The sequence below is a fragment of the Malaclemys terrapin genome, chromosome 6 (genome assembly GCF_027887155.1).
Source record: "Malaclemys terrapin pileata isolate rMalTer1 chromosome 6, rMalTer1.hap1, whole genome shotgun sequence".
NCBI classification, from domain to species: domain Eukaryota; kingdom Metazoa; phylum Chordata; order Testudines; family Emydidae; genus Malaclemys; species Malaclemys terrapin.
In genome coordinates, this window is record NC_071510.1 from 107,551,440 (window position 1) to 107,568,674 (window position 17,235).

Genomic DNA, 17,235 nt, shown 5'->3' on the forward strand with positions numbered 1-17,235 from the left:
TACAACCAAAGGAGACTAGACTATTACTGCCATTGGCAGAGAATAGGAGTGACCAAGGTGCACCAATGCCAGAAGACCCTGGAATGGCAGAGAATTGAGTAAGATATACACAGATGATCCCAGAAAGTGGCCTGCCCCCCATGCTGCAGAGGAAGGAGAAAAAAACCCACTGTCACTGCCAATCTGATCCAGGGGAAATTCCTTCCCAGTCCCACATATGGCACTCGCAGATGTAGTCAATTATTTTCAGTCAAGGTATAGTCAAGGTCCAGACTCCAGAGAAAAAAATAAAAATAAAAATAAAGTAAATAAAAAGATTTCAAGGTCCGTTCAGAAGTGTCTGGCAGTCCAGATTGGCCCCACAGTCTGCCTATTGACTACCCCTCCGTGAGACCCTGAGCATGCGAGCAAGAACCAGAGAAGAAGAGCCAGAGAAGCTGGCTGTCCAGGTGCAGGGAGTGAGCTGAAGCCCACAAAGGGCTGTAGTAGGAGGCACATAGAGGCTGTCCATGCAGGAGCTCTGAGAGGCATTCTACATCTTTGGGTGCTTCGACACGGCATGCTTCTACGCGTAGCCCCTGTAGCCCAGGTACAGATAGCAGTGTAGGGTGAGGCACGGCTTGGGCAAGTAAAGACACAGCTGAAGGGTGTGGGTGTGCATGTGAATACACACCGTACACGCTCTGCACTCACCCAAGCAGTGCATCCCCATCTACATTGCTATTTTTAGCAGTGTCGTGTCCTGCTGCCTCCCCACGGCCAGAGCCTTTCTCCACTGCAGGGAAAATTTCCCCAGTGGGGAAAGGCACCCTGCCAGCTCCCTGTTGCTGGAGCCTTCCCTTGTGGCAAGGAAAGGCTCTGCCAGCTCCCAGATGCTGGAGGATTTCCCTGCTGCCTCCCCCCTGCTAAAGCCTTCCTCACCACAGGAAAAGACTCCCCCGCTGCTGGAGCCCTGCCCCTGCCACAGGGAAAGACTCCAGCAGCTCCCTGCTGTGGAGTCCTGCCGCTGTCACGGGGAAAGATTCTGGCAGGGAAAGGCTGCCGCCCCTCCGCCAGAGCCTTTCACTGACTCATGTAGTTACGTGCTGTAATGTGGACACAGTCTGCTTTTCACTGTGATGTTTAGCGCTGCTGCCAGTGGTGCATAGCATAGATGTAACCTTAGAGAAACAACACCTGTAGTTTGCCCCCTCTGGGGTGCTTCAGCTCTGCTCTGCTGGGCTATGTGCAATTTGCACAATCTAGCCCTTAAATTGTTTATTTCTAAAACTTGGGTCAGATTCTGCTGCCCTTACTCCATGAATAGTTTCAAAACCATGACCAATGAAATAAGAGCAGGATGAGGCAGATACACTGAGTCAGATGTCAGAACCGAGCCCATAGCTTATACAACTAGTCAGTGCTCTAGTTCCTGCACAGGGTGACTCTGTTAGCATGAAGAATGAATTCTTTCAACTCATGGGAATTTGTGGAAGGTCAGACTCAGCACTGATATGTGATCACCTAGAAGTGAGGTTAGAATCATATAAGACATCACTGCTTGAGACTGAGTAATGCAGCTGTGTGAAATATCCCGTGGAGAAACAGAAACCCTTAATCTTGGTATAAAACACATCTGAAAAATGTTATGAGCACTAAGACTTAGTGTGACTGTTTTATAATAACCTCCATTGGGAAAGGGTGGAAGCCCTATCACTTGATACATTTAAAACCATAGTAGACTGATAAAACAGTATTGGTTATTATTTATATTATGATAGTGATTAGAGCTATTTTGTGCTGGGCATTGTACAAATATATAGTGAGAATCTGTACCCTACTCCAAAACACTTACAAAGTAGCAAATGTTCAATAGGGAACAATCTTGTATTGGAGTGGACTATAATTAATTCTCCATGTTAATTCAGTCCCCCTAGACTGATCTGCTTCAGCTCCATGCCTGGCTTCCTAAGACGTATATGTGGGTCACCAGCAAAGCTCCTCAAAATTCTCTGATGAAAATTTTTTTTCTGTGAGAAAACTCAATTTTGAGGAAATTTTTCAATTTTCCAAAGCAACACTTTGCAACTAACCAAAATGTTTCATTTTGAAATGGCGATTTGAATGGAATCACTTAGTTTTGAATTGCCATTTCAATTTAGGATGTCAATTTAATGACATTTTAAGTTGAAATATCAAAAAATGCTTTGTTTCAAATTGGCATTTCTGTAGGAGGAGAGCTTGGAGCTAGAGGACAATTCAGAAACTCTAAATGCACAGTTTTACAAGCTGTAGTCCATAGTGTTACAAACTGCAGTACAACATTTGCAGGAGTCCATGCAAACAGGGTAAATTGTTCAAAAGGCTAAGTTATGTTTTCTTTAAAGTAACAAGGAAATTCCAAAACAAAATCTTGGTTAAACTTAACATCTTCATATGTCTAGAACTCTGTTAGAGCATTTTAATGTTCAGCTACCTTAGTTTATCATTTCCACACTTTGTAATAGTTCTATTTTTGAAACTTTATTGTTTTGATATATTATTTTTTCTAATGTTTGTTACTTAGTGTTATAACCTTAATTTTAAGTTAGAAAGTTTGTCTCAGAAATAAAAGTTGTATCTGCTCTCATTAAAGTCAGTGGGAATTTTGCCATTGACTTCAATGAAAGAAAGACTAAGGCCTAAGTCTCAGATCTTTTACAGTTTTATTTTATCAGTGTGATTCGGTTCAATGTTCTAGCATCACTTAGCTTATAAAACAAATTCCACTGAGCAAGAATATTAAAGATCCCACCTCTCTTTCTAAACTTAGGATGCAGTGATGTGAATCTGTCAGTGACAGCCAATTATTTTAATGTTTGTCACCAGATTTAAATGGTTAGGAAAAAAAGTATTTTCTTGTTAGCAGGTCATCATAGGTGATGACCGTGTAGATTACCCTGGGAACACGAATTGCTGACACAGCTGATTATAACATTTGCTTCCTCTCATCTCCCCCATCCCCCTCCTTGAAACTAACTCTTTCCTGTTACTCTGAAATCTTTCCCTTGTGGTTGGGATGCGCATGCAGCACGAATCTCATCTCTCTCACACCATTGATTGTAGTTTCTTTTGTTATCGCACTGCATTTTCTATACTAGAGTCTCCAATTCCCACATACAGCAGGTGAGATAGAGAAGAAAGAGTGAAGCCTAGTTACACAGAAACTTTTCCATTGAGTGCAAAGGGCCAGAAAGCTGAGGGTGGCATAATCATCTAAATAATTTAAAAAGTTAAGAAAACAGATGTGAAATCAATTCTTGAACATATATTTTCTCTCACAGACTGTTCAGTTTTTTTCCAGGGAATGGGGTTGGGTTTATTTTTACCTTAAAGCTAAGGATTTTTAAAGCTACATTAAAAATAAACCCTCTAAATTCCTCCCTGGTATAATGGCCTTATAGACAATAGAATTACATCAGGGATTAATTTGGCCTATCTACTCTCTTGTCAATTTGTTTACCAATGTGTGTCCTATGTATTTCTAACCATTTAAAGAAAAAGAAAGAAAAAGATAAGGTATACAGGCCTGAGCCATGTCCTGTTGCAGTCAATGGAAAGACTCCCATTCACTTCAGTAGGAATTGGATTGGGCCCTAGAAGAGGAAGGCAGCATGGTAAAATTATTAGACTGGGACTCAGGAGATGTGGATTTTATTTCTGGCTCTGCCACAGACCTTTGGCAAGTCACTTAATCTCTCTGTATCTCAGTTTCCTCATCTGTAAAATGAGGATTATAGCACTTTCTGGCCTCACAGGGGTGTTGTGAAGCTGAATTAATTGATGTTTGTGGGGTGTTCCATTACTAAGGCGATGAGCACCAGAAAAAAAGCCAATAAATAAAGGGTGACACCTTGAAATTACTATCACTTATACATCTTATAGGTCTCCATGGGATTTTAGACACATGGGAGACATGGCCCCTCATGATCTATAGGGCAGAGTCTAGCTTTTACAGGCAGAGACTCAACGGAGGCAGGTTAAAGGGCTCAGAGGAGCATGACTCTCAAGAGGAATTCTAGCTGACTCAGGCCTTGCCTTCCCACAATCTTGCCCTGGAGTATTTAAACCTGTGCAAATGGCAGTGTGGATGCTCCTGTTTTGTTTCAGGATGGCTTACTGCAGTTTAGCTTAAACACTCCCTAACTGGTTTAAAATAACCAAATAAGTCCACACAGTCTTTTGCACCCATTTAACCAAATCAATTTAAAAATCACACCTGAAGTTAAAACCAGTGCAACTCTGCTCACAGACAAGGCCTCAGTCAGTGATCATTTCAATGGAGATAGCCTGCACTCCTCCAACGCCCAGCCAGTTCCACTGAGCATGTGGGAGGAGAGATGACGCCTTGGCCCTCCCTCAATGAGCACTATAGCCATTGAAAATTATGCCTTACAGTCAAATTAGTCAGTAAAATGTTCAGGAACAGAGTATACACATTTCCAGCACAGTGCTGCTTAACCATTTTGTTCAGCAAATGATCCTGCCTAGTGCCTTGGTTTAAGTTATGAGAAAGCATTTTTGATCAAATTAGAAAATAAATAAATAGATTTCCAAATCCATCACATTTCTACTCAGATTCATGCATCTCTGATATACAAGCGTCAAGGGAAATTTCTGTGGCAGCCTCTTTTTGAATTTTGAAACTATAACACTGCTCACACCACCCCGGCTGAAAAAGTCACTTCTAAGAATTACTGCCTCATTCTCTCAACACTGCCAGAGCCACATTATCAGAGAGCTTAGTGTGCGTCCATCATCTTGATAGTCCTCTATGGGACATGGTTTCCCCTCTTCAGAAGAATCCCAGAATCCTAAGGGAAGTCCTGCCCTGGATCTCTTGGTGATTGCCACATGTTCAGCTTGAAGGCTGCTTATTCTTTTTTATAATAGCATTTCCTGTAATGCATTTATGTGGGGGCTTCTCTCATGTAATGGATCTTTGCACCCTGATCTCAACTACAGTAACACTTGGACTCTGTATCTAAGAGCCAAATTTTGTTTTCAGTTTGAGTTTCCATATCCCATCTCCCTCCCCCTTTCCCCTAAAGTTGGTAAAATGCATAGGGTTGTTCTGTTAAATAGCTCCTTAACAGTCATACTTTGTATTTTGCATGTCTATATGCACTGCCTTGTGAGAGAAGGCATTGTACTGTGCAGAACTATTTGGTGGAGAATAGTTTTAATCATGTATAGTGTCACTGTTGATTGATATTACTACTGGATTTGCAAAGCTATAACTATAGTCCTAACTTCTAATAAAAATACTAAAGGAAAACATGGTTGTCAAACCTGAGAGAATTAGCAATCATTTCAACACTGGTGGTGTGCACAGCACTGTACAAGACACAAATATAAAGGTAGTCCCTGCACCCAGGACAAGGTGCACTGGGAGATCCAGAAGATTTCAGAGTTAGTGTTTCACTCTCTTCTTTTCTTATATAACATTAGATTGGAGAACGCATTTGGTCAGTGTAATTCAGTGTTTGTAGTCTTTGTGGAAGAAATGTGTCCTTAGGAATTATAAGAATTTGGAGGTGTGAGTCACATGAACTGGGAGGCTATTCCTTGCACAGGTGACAGTATGGAATGAAGTCTGTGATGCTTCCCAGGGTACCCAAGATTGTGACTGCCCTTAGCATGAGGAAGCCTTCTCTGAGCCTGCTGAGAGTCAGCTCTCCAACTCCACCATCTATGGGCAACACAAGCACTGCCCTTTAGTCCCCGCTGTCACTCTACAGGTTAGTGATTGGCACACCCCAACCCTCGACCCTCTGTGCATCTCCCTGAAGTGTCCGGGCTCTGTTCTACTGGACACATGTAGCATTCACATATTTGCTGCTTCCACAGAAAGAGTACACCCTAGCTTACCAGCTCCACTTCAGATCACAGCTCCACTTAACACACAGCATTTAGATAGGAGTATCTTGAAATCAAGTATATGTTTATTTAACAAAGAGATTCAAGTGATAGCAAGGAGAAGTATTGGAAACAAATGGTTACATATAGACAAAATCATAACACGTTTTCTAGAGTCTAGGCTTAATTAACAAGATACTATCTTATCTTGCTATCATATTGCTCACCCAAAATCCTTGCAATGCTTTACAGCCAGGCTGCTTTATAGACAGCTGAAACAAGCATGCAGTCAGTTTTTCTCCTAGGTGAAGGATTCAGTGTGTTCCTTTGCACTCTAAGGTATATCAGTTCAATCCGTTGTCCTTCCTTTCCTTTGTCTTACATTTCTCTTTTCTTCACTGAATTTCATCTTGTTGATTTCTGACCATTTCTACAATTTATCGTGGTCATTTTGAATTCTATACCAGTCCTCCAAAGTGCTTGCAACACTTCCCAGCTTGGTGTCAACTGCAAAATGTTATAAGTATACTCTCCATCCTTTTAACCAAGCCATTAATTAAAATATTGAATATTACCAGACCCAGGATGGACTCCTATAGCACTCCACTAGATACATCCTCCCAGTTTGACAGCTGTAGCGAATCATTTTATATAACCATTTAATTGTTCTCTGTTGTTATGTATGTAATCAGTGTGTGATGACTAGATTTAAGTTGTAGATAGAAGCGTAGGAATATGTAGGATAGTATTATAGGGGTATAGGATTGATAAGCATATATTATTGGTAAGAATGTATTAGATACATAATTAAGATAAGGCAGTAAAGCAAGTTCTATAGGCCTCAGGCCTGTCAAATTCAGCTTAGCCATATCAGGGCTTATACCTGAAAGAAGTTGACATGACTAGTTGACCCAGGGGTAACTCAGTACCAGTAAAGTTGCAAGATTATTGTAAAAGATGTGTTAATTGGTGCTGTTTGGGAAAATATGCCATAATGTGCCCGTCACTACCGCAAGATGACAAATTGTAACATCATGGGAAATGACCACAAGTTACCATGGGGACTTGTTGGAAATGTTAATTAAGATAAGGGGAACTAACAGGATAGCCTATGAAAAGTGGGGCACCCCAACATTTATGGGATGTGGAAACCCAAATAAAGAAAAAGAGGTTGGAACCCTCATGCATATGCATAAGAGTAATGGGGTGTGTGTGTGTGTGTGTGTGTGTGTGTGTGTGTGTAACAAAATAGAATAAAAGGGGCTCCCCCAGCATGAATAAGGAAGGAAGACCCCATCAAGAAACCCTCCACACACACACAAAAAACCACCTTTAAGAAATACACCCAGCTCTATGGTACCCTTGGGGATGAGAGTATGCAATCATTGATGTTAGATGTTTTATGGTTTACCCCTATCTCTGTGCATGTCTCATACCCCTATCTCTGTGCATGTCTCAGTATTTGTGACTTTGTTCATCTGCTTAATGAAATTGTTAATAAAAGGATGATTAGCAACTTGTAAATGTTGTGGTCATTGCTATCGTTCATTGTGTCCTCCAAACCTACTCATATTTCTAATAGTCGTTCTCACCTTGCTAATTCTGATGCTATAGCCTTTAGGAAGCATGAACCCTTGGCACAGGTCACTGTGATTTAAGATACCATTGGTAATACCAATTAGAAAGGCTACATAACGAACCATTGATAACTGCTCTTTGAGTGCATTTTTAATCAGTTGTGCATCCATTTTATAGTAATTTCATCTAGACCACATTTCCCTAGTTTATGAGACTATCATGTGTGACTGTGTCAAAAGCCTTACTAAAATCAAGATATATCACAGCTTTCCCCCACTCACTAGGCAAGTAAACCTGTCAATGAAGAAAACTAAATTGGTTTGTAATGATTTGTTCTTGACAAATCCCTGTTGGTTATTACTTATCAGCCTATTATCCTCCAGTGCTTACAAACTGATTGTTTGATAATTTGTTCCAGTATCCTTCCAGGAATTGAAGTTAGGCTGATTGGTCTATAATTCCCTGGGTTCATTTTGTTCCCCTTTTTAAGGATAGATACTATGTTTGCCCTTCTCCAGTCCTGTGAGATCTCATCCATTCTTCATGAGTGCTCAAAGAAAATTGCTAACAGATCTGAGATTACTTCAGCTAGTGCCTTAAGGCCTTGCTGACTTGAATACATTTAACTTATCTAAATATTCTTTAACCTGTTCTTTCCCTATTCTGGCTGCTGTTCCTTCCCCCTTGTTGTTAACATTACTTGTGTTAAGTATCTCGTCACAATTTTTAGTGAAGCCTGAAGCGAAATAGGCATTAAACATGTCAGTCTTTTTGATATCATTGTTATTAGCAATCCTTTCCTGCTAAGTAGTGGACCTAGACTTTCCTTCATCCTTCTCTTGCTCCTAATGTATTTCAGAACCACTTCTTATTGCCTTCTAGGTCTCTTACTAGTTGTAACTCATTTTTGCCTTAGCATTTCTGATTTTGTCCCTACATGGTTGTGCTGTTTTTTTGTACTCAGCTTTAAGCAATTGTCATGTTTTCACTTTTTGTAGGATTCCTTTTTGAATTTCAGGTCACTAAAGACCCCTGATGCAGCCATATTGATTTATTGCTATTCCTCCTATCTTTGTTTCACATCAGGAGAGTTTGCTGTTGTGCCTTTAATATTGCCACTTTGAGAAACTGCCAGCTCTCCTGAACTCTGTTTTCCCTTAGATTTTCTTTTCAATGGGACATTGCCAACCAGATCTCTGAGTTTGTTAAAGTCTGCTTTTTTGAAGTCCATTTCCCGTATACTGCTGGTCTCACTCCTTCCTTTCCTCAGAATAATGAGATCTATCATTTCATGATCACTTTCAAGTTGCCTTCCACCTTCAGATTTTCAACCAATCCTTCCTGTTAGTCAAAATCAAGTCTAAAATGGCTGTTCCCCGTTTACTTTCTCCACCTTCTGAAACAAGAAGCTGTCCTAATATATCCCAATATATTCTCCAATTCCCAATACTCATTGGAGATTTTGTATTTTGCCATATTACTTTTCCAACAGATGTGGAGCAGTTAAATTCGCTCATGTTTTGGTATTTCTGTTATTTTTTCTAGAAATGCTTCATCCACCTTCCTCTTCCTGATTTTGTGGTCTTTAGTAGATTCCTACCATGACATCACCCTTGTTTTTCCTCTTTTATCTTCACCCAGAGACTTTCAACTGATCCATCACTCACCTCCTTCTGGACCTTAATACAAGTGAATACATCCTTGAGGTACAATGCAACACCTCCTCTCTTTTTTCCCCTCCCTGTCCTTCCTGGACAAGTCATACTCCTCTATACCAATTTTCCAGTCATGAGATGGAAGTCTCTGTGATGCCTATTAGGTCATAATTTAGCTTATGTACTAACACTTCCAGTTCTTCCTGTTGATTCCCCATACTCCTTGCATTTGTACATAGACATCTAAGATGTTAAACTGAATCCCTATCTGTATTCTTTCTTGTTGCTCCTATGACCCAACTATAATTTTCCATTTCCCCTGTCCCCCACAACTTCCAGCCCTCTGTCAAGGGCACTTTTCTTAATAAGTACCTGTGGGCTTTGGTCACCTGCCCCCTCTAAACTGATTTTAAAGCCCCACTCACTGGACTGGCGAGTTGGGGTTAGAAGCTGCTCTTCCCCTGTTTGTCAGGTGGACCCTATCTCTTCCCAGAAGTCCTCCTTCATGGAACAGCACCTTCCAATAATGTTTAGTTCAGAGGCAAATTAAGGCATAGAAACCAGGCCTCCATGTCTAGGACCCCAGCTCCTGAAGTCATGTGATTACATCTGAATATCAGCTGTCATTTAACATACATAAGTTTCTAGCCCTCATAGTTGTGAAGAAAAACTTGGAAACATGATCCAAGTGGAACTAATGCAACAAATGGAACTATACAGGGGACAAGAGGAGACTCCTGCTAGTGCCCCTGCTACTTCTGGGGGGGTGAGGTTGCTCACTTCAATGCGTTTATTACCCACACAACTCTGCACTCCTATTGACAAGCAAACCACAAAAGGCATCCAGCTACCCCAATGTTACAGCATTCTCTACTTTGTTATTCCTTAAAAGCAAAACAAAATAATAAAGCCTTTTCAGTGGAAATGTTTAGGGCTCCATGGACTAAGAACAGTACCACCAATTTTGAAAAAAATCAGTGGCACAGATCAAACCCATGTCTTTTTATTAGCAAAAACAGGGTGGTAGAGGGTGGAGAATGGGGGGTCTGTTCATGGAAGAGAAGGCTGGCTGGGGAAGACAATATTGAGGAGAAAGGAACGGAGCCTCATAATATTCAGATGTAGGGATAAGCATCTGAGCATTTGGATGAGATTCAGCTTTCAATAGCTAAGATTTCCTGCCATATATTAGAAGAGGAGAGAAGTGCAATAGGTGAGCCATCCCCCCTTCCCTCCAATACTTACCTTATGCACAGAAGAAGCCATTTAGGCCCAAATTTTCAAAAGATGGGAGAAAAAGTTGGTCACTTAAATCAGTGGCCTGATTTTCAGAGGCTATTTAATTATATGACTAAATATGGCTTTTAGGCCTTAACGTTAGTCAGTCACAGTTGAAAATTTAGCCCTTTCATTTTAGTTTATGGATATAATATGACCCATTGGTGGAAAAAAAACATGGATGATAAGATGGACTCTTTGCAAATGTGTGTGCAGCTCTTTGATTTTGAATCTGCTATCAGTGCAGAATGCTAGGGGGGGAAAGCAGCAATACAAATGTCTTACTTACTTTGTGGTGGATTATAGATGTGTGACTGCTAGCAATATAAGGCAATGAAAATTAAATCATCGCCCAGTGGGCTTAGACAGAACTTGCAGGAAGCAACATAAATAAAATATATTATTCATTTCTTTTTTGTTTATTTGCTATTAAGGATATGAGAATTTACTGTTAAAGTGGCTTGTGAGTTTGGAGTGCAATAAAAATGAAATCAATGGCCAATATGCCTAACATTTAAAAACAATACTTTATGCTATAAGACATTATTTTGTATAGTACCTGTCATACAAACTGCATCCCACTAGGCTATGCAGACTGAAAGAATACAATTACAAGATAAATAATACATAGTAAAGGGAGAGAGAAATTAAGGGGGTACTGTCAAGGGGGAAAAAAACCACAACAAATGTACTGTACAGCATACATTCCTCTTTCCTTTGTAAAAGAATACCAGTGCATAATGATTAACTTGGTGGAATTCTGAAGCAAGTGGCATAGAAAGTTAAAAATAGCAGTACCCTCCATTCTCAAGGGCCAAGATACAGCAGTTTAATCCCAGTTTTGTGAAGTATTTGCACTGGCTACAGGCCTGATCTAATCCCCATTTAAAGTCAATGGGAGTCTTTCCCTGGATCTCAATAGCACTGGATCAGTCCCAATAGATCTACTAGACAAATTATATTTATCTGATTCAGATACCCAGACAAAAATGCAGCCCAACATAAGACTAAAGGAAAAGAAAGTCAAGGGGGTTGTTTGGGTTTTTTTTTGGGAGGTTGGCCTTTGTACTATTGCAATTTTAAGTGTCATTTTGTGAGGTGTTTTGGAAAAAAGAGCTCTTAATATAAAATCTACTTTCACAGATAAAAAAAAAAAAAAAACACAAAAAAAAACAGCTCCTTCCAAAATGCTTTGAAATAATTAATAGAGTACTTTTCATCAAGGCAATTACTTAATTGATGTAGACTTTCAACTCCCTCACAATAAAAGACAGAAACAATAATTCTTCATCTGAAAATGTAGAGAAAAGATGGACAAAACTGCAGAGAGATCAGTAGAGAATGAAAGATATAAGTGGCAAGAATATTAACCTCAAACTAGAATTTTTCAGCTTCAAAATCCACCTTAAGAATACATAGGCTGGATACCAGCATAGGAGGAGACAGAACAGATACACCCACAGGTGGTCAAGAGAAAAATAAAAAATATTCCATGCCTAGTTTCCCATTAAAGATATTTGTGCCAGTATCACGGCTAATCCATAATGGATCTCAAGACCTAATAAATTGATCTCATTTGTTAACATACTAAGTTTCAACAGAGTCTTCTTAAGAAAAAGTAATTTGAAAAGGAAATAAATCCAGTAACTCAAAACCGATATGGAAAATATAAAACAAAATCAACTTTACAACATTTGTGAATGATAAAACCACAGGCACCGTTCAAAGAATCAACTGGATCAGTCCAACTCCACTAGATAAATAGGAGCCAGCTACCGGTAAACAGTAGTCTGGTATTTTGCCACATTGTATGAGTCATTTCCTAAAGAATTAAATGCATTTCTACAAAAATATAATGTGATTGGTTACTCAAGAACAGTTGTAAAATGGACATTAGAAAATAGAAATTCTTACCTTGAGATAAAAAAAAACATTGGTACCAGTGATGTTCTCTATATTGATCTTCATCGGAAAGTGGACTTCTGCATCCTTGTCCCAGAATACATGTTTAGTCATCTAACTACTGGATATGCAACAACCACAATAGCTCCTTCAAATGTGAACTGCTGATTCAGTAAATAAGTTTCTTTCTCAGCAATAGCCAAGGTACCAAGTCTAGAAAAAAACAAAACTAACAATCCTCTAATCCAATGGATCTTCTTGAAGTGCTGTTCTCCTCTATGGGGCCCTCAAGTGTCTTCATATTTCAGTCTATCAGGTTTTTCCTGAGTTTTCTTTTAAGGTCTTTCTCCAGCACATGCCAGATCATTTTTACTGTGGGACAGTAGCCTGCAGTCAAGCCTCAGCATCACCTGTAGTCCCGTCACACAAATGGTCAATCAATCCCAGTATTCTGCCTTCTGCAGTCGCTAACAGCTGATGATTCAGAGGGAGGCAAAAGAAATCATGCTCCTCAATAGCTCACAATGCTGCTCAGTGGCCAGTCCACAACAAATGGTTTTGCAGTGGTTTTATCCTCAAATTATGGAATTTCCCCAGACCACAGTTTTGCAGTGCTAAGATTCTCTCAGTTCTCCAAGTAACTCATAAACATTTGAAGTGAGAGGATACATGCTAGAGAGGACAACTATGAGGTAGAATTTCTTGAAGAAGGCCTGGTCTCTTAAAAGATCTAGCTTAACTCCTTTCTGTTCCCCAGCTATTAGATCTTATGGATGCTTCTTTCTTTCCATAGTTGAAGCCAGCTTTAACTAGATGCCTATAGTCTGTGGGAAAACAAATGAAAATCAAGATAAAGTAAATGGACAACAAGGAGCCCAACACAAACCTTTCTGTCATATATGCCATGTTTGCTTTCCATAAACTTCAAACAAGTTTATTTTTCTCTTTATCGGAAGAGTGAAGTGAGTGCCCATGAAACTCAGCATCAGTGCAAGGTTCTCCCTTATCCCTGCAAATATGCCTCAATCCTAACCTTGCAGAACCACTTCTAGGAAGAAGCATGTAATTCAGTCTCCCTGCCAACCCAATGTATCACCTCTCTGGTGAGAATGCCAGTAAGGGGATTTCTGCAATATGAACATGCATTCAAGTGAGACAAAACACAGCCTGGACCAACCGAAACACCTTGGCCAACCCAAAGCCTTCCCCAGATACAAGAGCATCAGCCTCATTTTCCCACCTGAATCTCCACACCTTTCCAGAACTCTCCTCCTCCTTCAGATTCCCAAATTCTGTTGCAGCTTTTAACCTCTGTAAGGTCAGTATTTGCTCTGCTTCGACAGCACTATCTGGCACATCTATATCCAATGCAGCTTGTCAGAAGTGACTATGTATTGGCTGCTCCAAATTATGCCCATCTCTGTTCCTCTCTTGAACACCTAATCATACACCAAAGTATTCCAGATGATCAAGTTCAGCTGGCTTTGGTTGTCCTCGTCTTCCCAGCCACCAATATCTCTTGGCCTCAGACCAGTTGCAAACCCTCCTTTGAGATGCACCAGTGGTAGAAGCAGAATGAAGTTAAAGAAGGTCAGACTACATCAAGTTCCAGCAGTTCCTGCTGGGAAGGGGGTTGAGTACTGTGACAAAGTTCCTCCTTTACCTTAGTGGGTCCTGCGCCTATTGGCGGATTTTCTTGCCTCAGAGATTCACCATGTGGGTTGGGGAACAGAACAGAGACCTTCACCTCTGGGAGAACCCACAGTCCAGGTCAATTGGAAGGTTTGGGGGAAACCTGGGCCCGCCCTCTACTCCGGGTTCCAGCCCAGGGCCCTGTGGACTGCAGCTGTCTATAGTGCCTCCTGTAACAGTTGCATGACAGCTACAACTCCCTGGGCTACTTCCCCATGGCCTCCTCCAAACCTTCCGTATTCTCACCACAGGACCTTCCTCCTGGTGTCTGATAACGCTTGTGCTTCTCAGTCCTCCAGCAGTACACCCTCTCACTCTCAGCTCCTTGCGCCTCTTGCTCCCAGCTCCTCACACTCCCACCACAAACTGGTGTGAGCTCCTTTTTAAAACCCAGGTGCCCTGATTAGCCTGCCTTAATTGATTCTAGAAGCTTCTTCTTAATTGGCTCCAGGTGTCTTAATTAGCCTGCCTGCCTTAACTGGTTCTAGCAGGTTCCTGATTACTCTAGTGCAGCCCCTGCTTTGGGGTCACTCAAGGAACAGAAAACTACTCATCCAGTGACCAGTATATTTGCCCTCTACCAGACTCCTGTACCCCACTGGTCTAGGTCTGTCACAGTACATAAAAGGAGTTTCCTTCCCTCAGAAGGAAGAAGACTTCATGGCAGACCTGGCGGGCTAGGAGCACTGAGGTTCTCCCCCGACACAGGGAAGAAAGAAACTGTCAAATTAAGTCTATTTTATTTTGAGGCTCGGGCTGATCTGGTGAATTTGTGTGTGCTGATTTTAGGATTTGCCAAAAATTCTCTAGAAATGAGTCTGTGATTCCAGTGAAAGACTGAGGTGGGGAAGACATCCCTCGGAAAGGAAATTCTTTGATTGGTTTGGAATTAGCCAAAGATCTTGTGAGAAATAGTCTGTGAAATCAGAAAGACACATTGTTTCCCCAAAAGAGTCTGCAGGTCTAAAACATTTAAATTCATCTTTATATCATCTTCTGGATCTGGTACCTATGTGTAGAAGCAGAAGCGTGTCAAAGAAATTACCACAGGAGGTTCCTAGCAATCTAAATTTAGTTTCCAGGCCCCCTTTGCTGCATCACTCTATATCTTTGGTACCAATACATACGATGGCCACAGCTTCTTTACAGAACTCACAAAATGGTTGTCTAGATTTCTCTTGAGATCCATCATCTTTGTACCTGGTAGCTGAGTCAAAAAATAGCTGTTATGGTCACCTCACATTCGAGTGTTGATATTTCTAACTATCAAATTTCCTATCACCAGAACTTATGTAGATTCACAACTGTATCGTCCTATCCTGGAGGGACCTCCCCACAACTACTGTATGATACTGTCTGACCTCCTCTATGATACGCTTTAAAACTTCATCCAGTTATCCCCATAGGAAGGAACACTACAAGGAACAACTACTACTGGAAGTTAAATCCCACTTCAGGGATAACATGCCTTTTTAGTGAGAGACAAAGGAAGCTCAATGTATTTAAGTATCAGAGGGGTAGCCGTGTTAGTCTGAATCTGTAAAAAGCAACAGAGGGTCCTGTGGCACCTTTAAGACTAACAGAAGTATTGGGAGCATAAGCTTTCGTGGGTAAGAACCTCACTTCTTCAGATGCAAGTAATGGAAATTTCCAGAGGCAGGTGAGGTTCTTACCTACGAAAGCTTATGCTCCCAATACTTCTGTTAGTCTTAAAGGTGCCACAGGACCCTCTGTTGCTCAATGTATTTAGTTTATTCAAGAGATAGTTAAGAGGCCACTCGATCACTATCTACAAGTACCTACCTGGGGAAGAGATTTCTGATAGTAGAGATCTCCTTAGCCTACCAAAAGAAGGTATAATGAAATCCAATGGTTGTAAGCGGAAGCTAAACAAATACCAATTAGAAAAAAGGTGCAATTTTTTTTTAACAGTGATAGTAAATAACCATTAGAAAAAACTAACCAACCCTTAAATAGCCATTGGGCCAAAGAGAGAATGACTGTATAACTTGGTGGTCCAGTCCTCCTGTTACAATGACCCTAATTATTCATCCTAAATGGAACAGCTTCAATGGGAGAGACTGAGGGAGCCTCACATCAGAATATCCCATAACTCAGCAGTTAGGCCAATCTTCTGGGTGGTGGGAGACCCCTGTTCAAATCCTTTCTCCCCATCAAGCAATAAGGGAAAGTGAACCCACATCCTGGGTGAGTGCTCTAGTAATTTGGGATAAAAATTAGAATGGAGCCACTGCTGCCAGCATCTCCGGTAGCCACACCTCCTCTGCGCACGCCTACCAGGCAAGATAGCATGTTCCCCCACCTCTCTTCCACAGGTTTGAGGATTGCTATGGGGTTTGCATAGGAGAATAAGCATCAGAATGCCTAGTGTGAAGCAGCAGTGTGAATTCCCAGAGATAGAAACTTAGATATGTAGGGAACTTATACAATGGAAATTTAGATGCTGAGTGATTTTAGGCACCTCCAGGGCAAGGTGGAAGCTGAGCAATGGTTTTGTGGATTGCAGCAGTGCCTAAAACTACTTAGATGTGTAGTCCCTATGCATTGGTGCCAGGCTCCTGTGCATTCCTAATCCTGTTTTGCTCACTCTACCATCCTCTCTAACTCTATCTTGAGATTACTTGAAAAGATACCTACTAGAGAGGCAAAATTACTAGTTTGCAAATCTTTCATGCAGAACAAATTCATATTAGAAATAAGCCACAAATTGTTTACAGTGAAGCTGATTAGCCATTGGAACAAACTAAGTGATGGATACACTTGAAGTTTGCAAATCAAGATGGGATGCCTTTCTGGAAGATATGCTTTAGGCAAGCCAAGTTATTGGGCTCAATACGGGGATAACTGGATGAAGTTCTAAAGCGTATCATACAGGAGGTCAGACTCATACCTTTTATGGCCAGAAGGAACCATTAGACTATCTAATTATGAACCATTAGATAAAAACAGAAGAATCTTTCCCACTCACAACACTCCCTCCTTCCACTGCAAAAATAAACTCTTATACCATATATAATTTTTTGGAGTGGGTATGGTTGAGAATTGACAAGTAGGAAATCTCTCTCTTGCAAAAGTGGTTTCAGAATAGCAAAATAAAAGAACAAACACACCAACATTTTTTACATCTTGTGACTGTTTCTTGTTCTGCAAGCACTACAGATTTTTTTAAGGCTTTAAAAGCTGATGTTCTTGATTAAGTACCTTGTGCTCCAGTCCACATTTTACAACTTGA

General features: G+C 40.8%; 1 protein-coding gene across 1 annotated transcript in view; it reads right to left on the reverse strand.

Annotated features, from left to right (window-relative positions):
* Window positions 1-12,381, reverse strand: part of EGFLAM (EGF like, fibronectin type III and laminin G domains) — a 166,020-nt gene extending 153,639 nt beyond the window's left edge. The window contains exon 1 of the mRNA XM_054033187.1: window positions 12,303-12,381. The gene's annotated coding sequence lies outside the window, so the exon portion shown is untranslated. The remainder of the gene's footprint in view (window positions 1-12,302) is intronic.
* Between the last annotated feature and the right edge of the window lie 4,854 nt (window positions 12,382-17,235).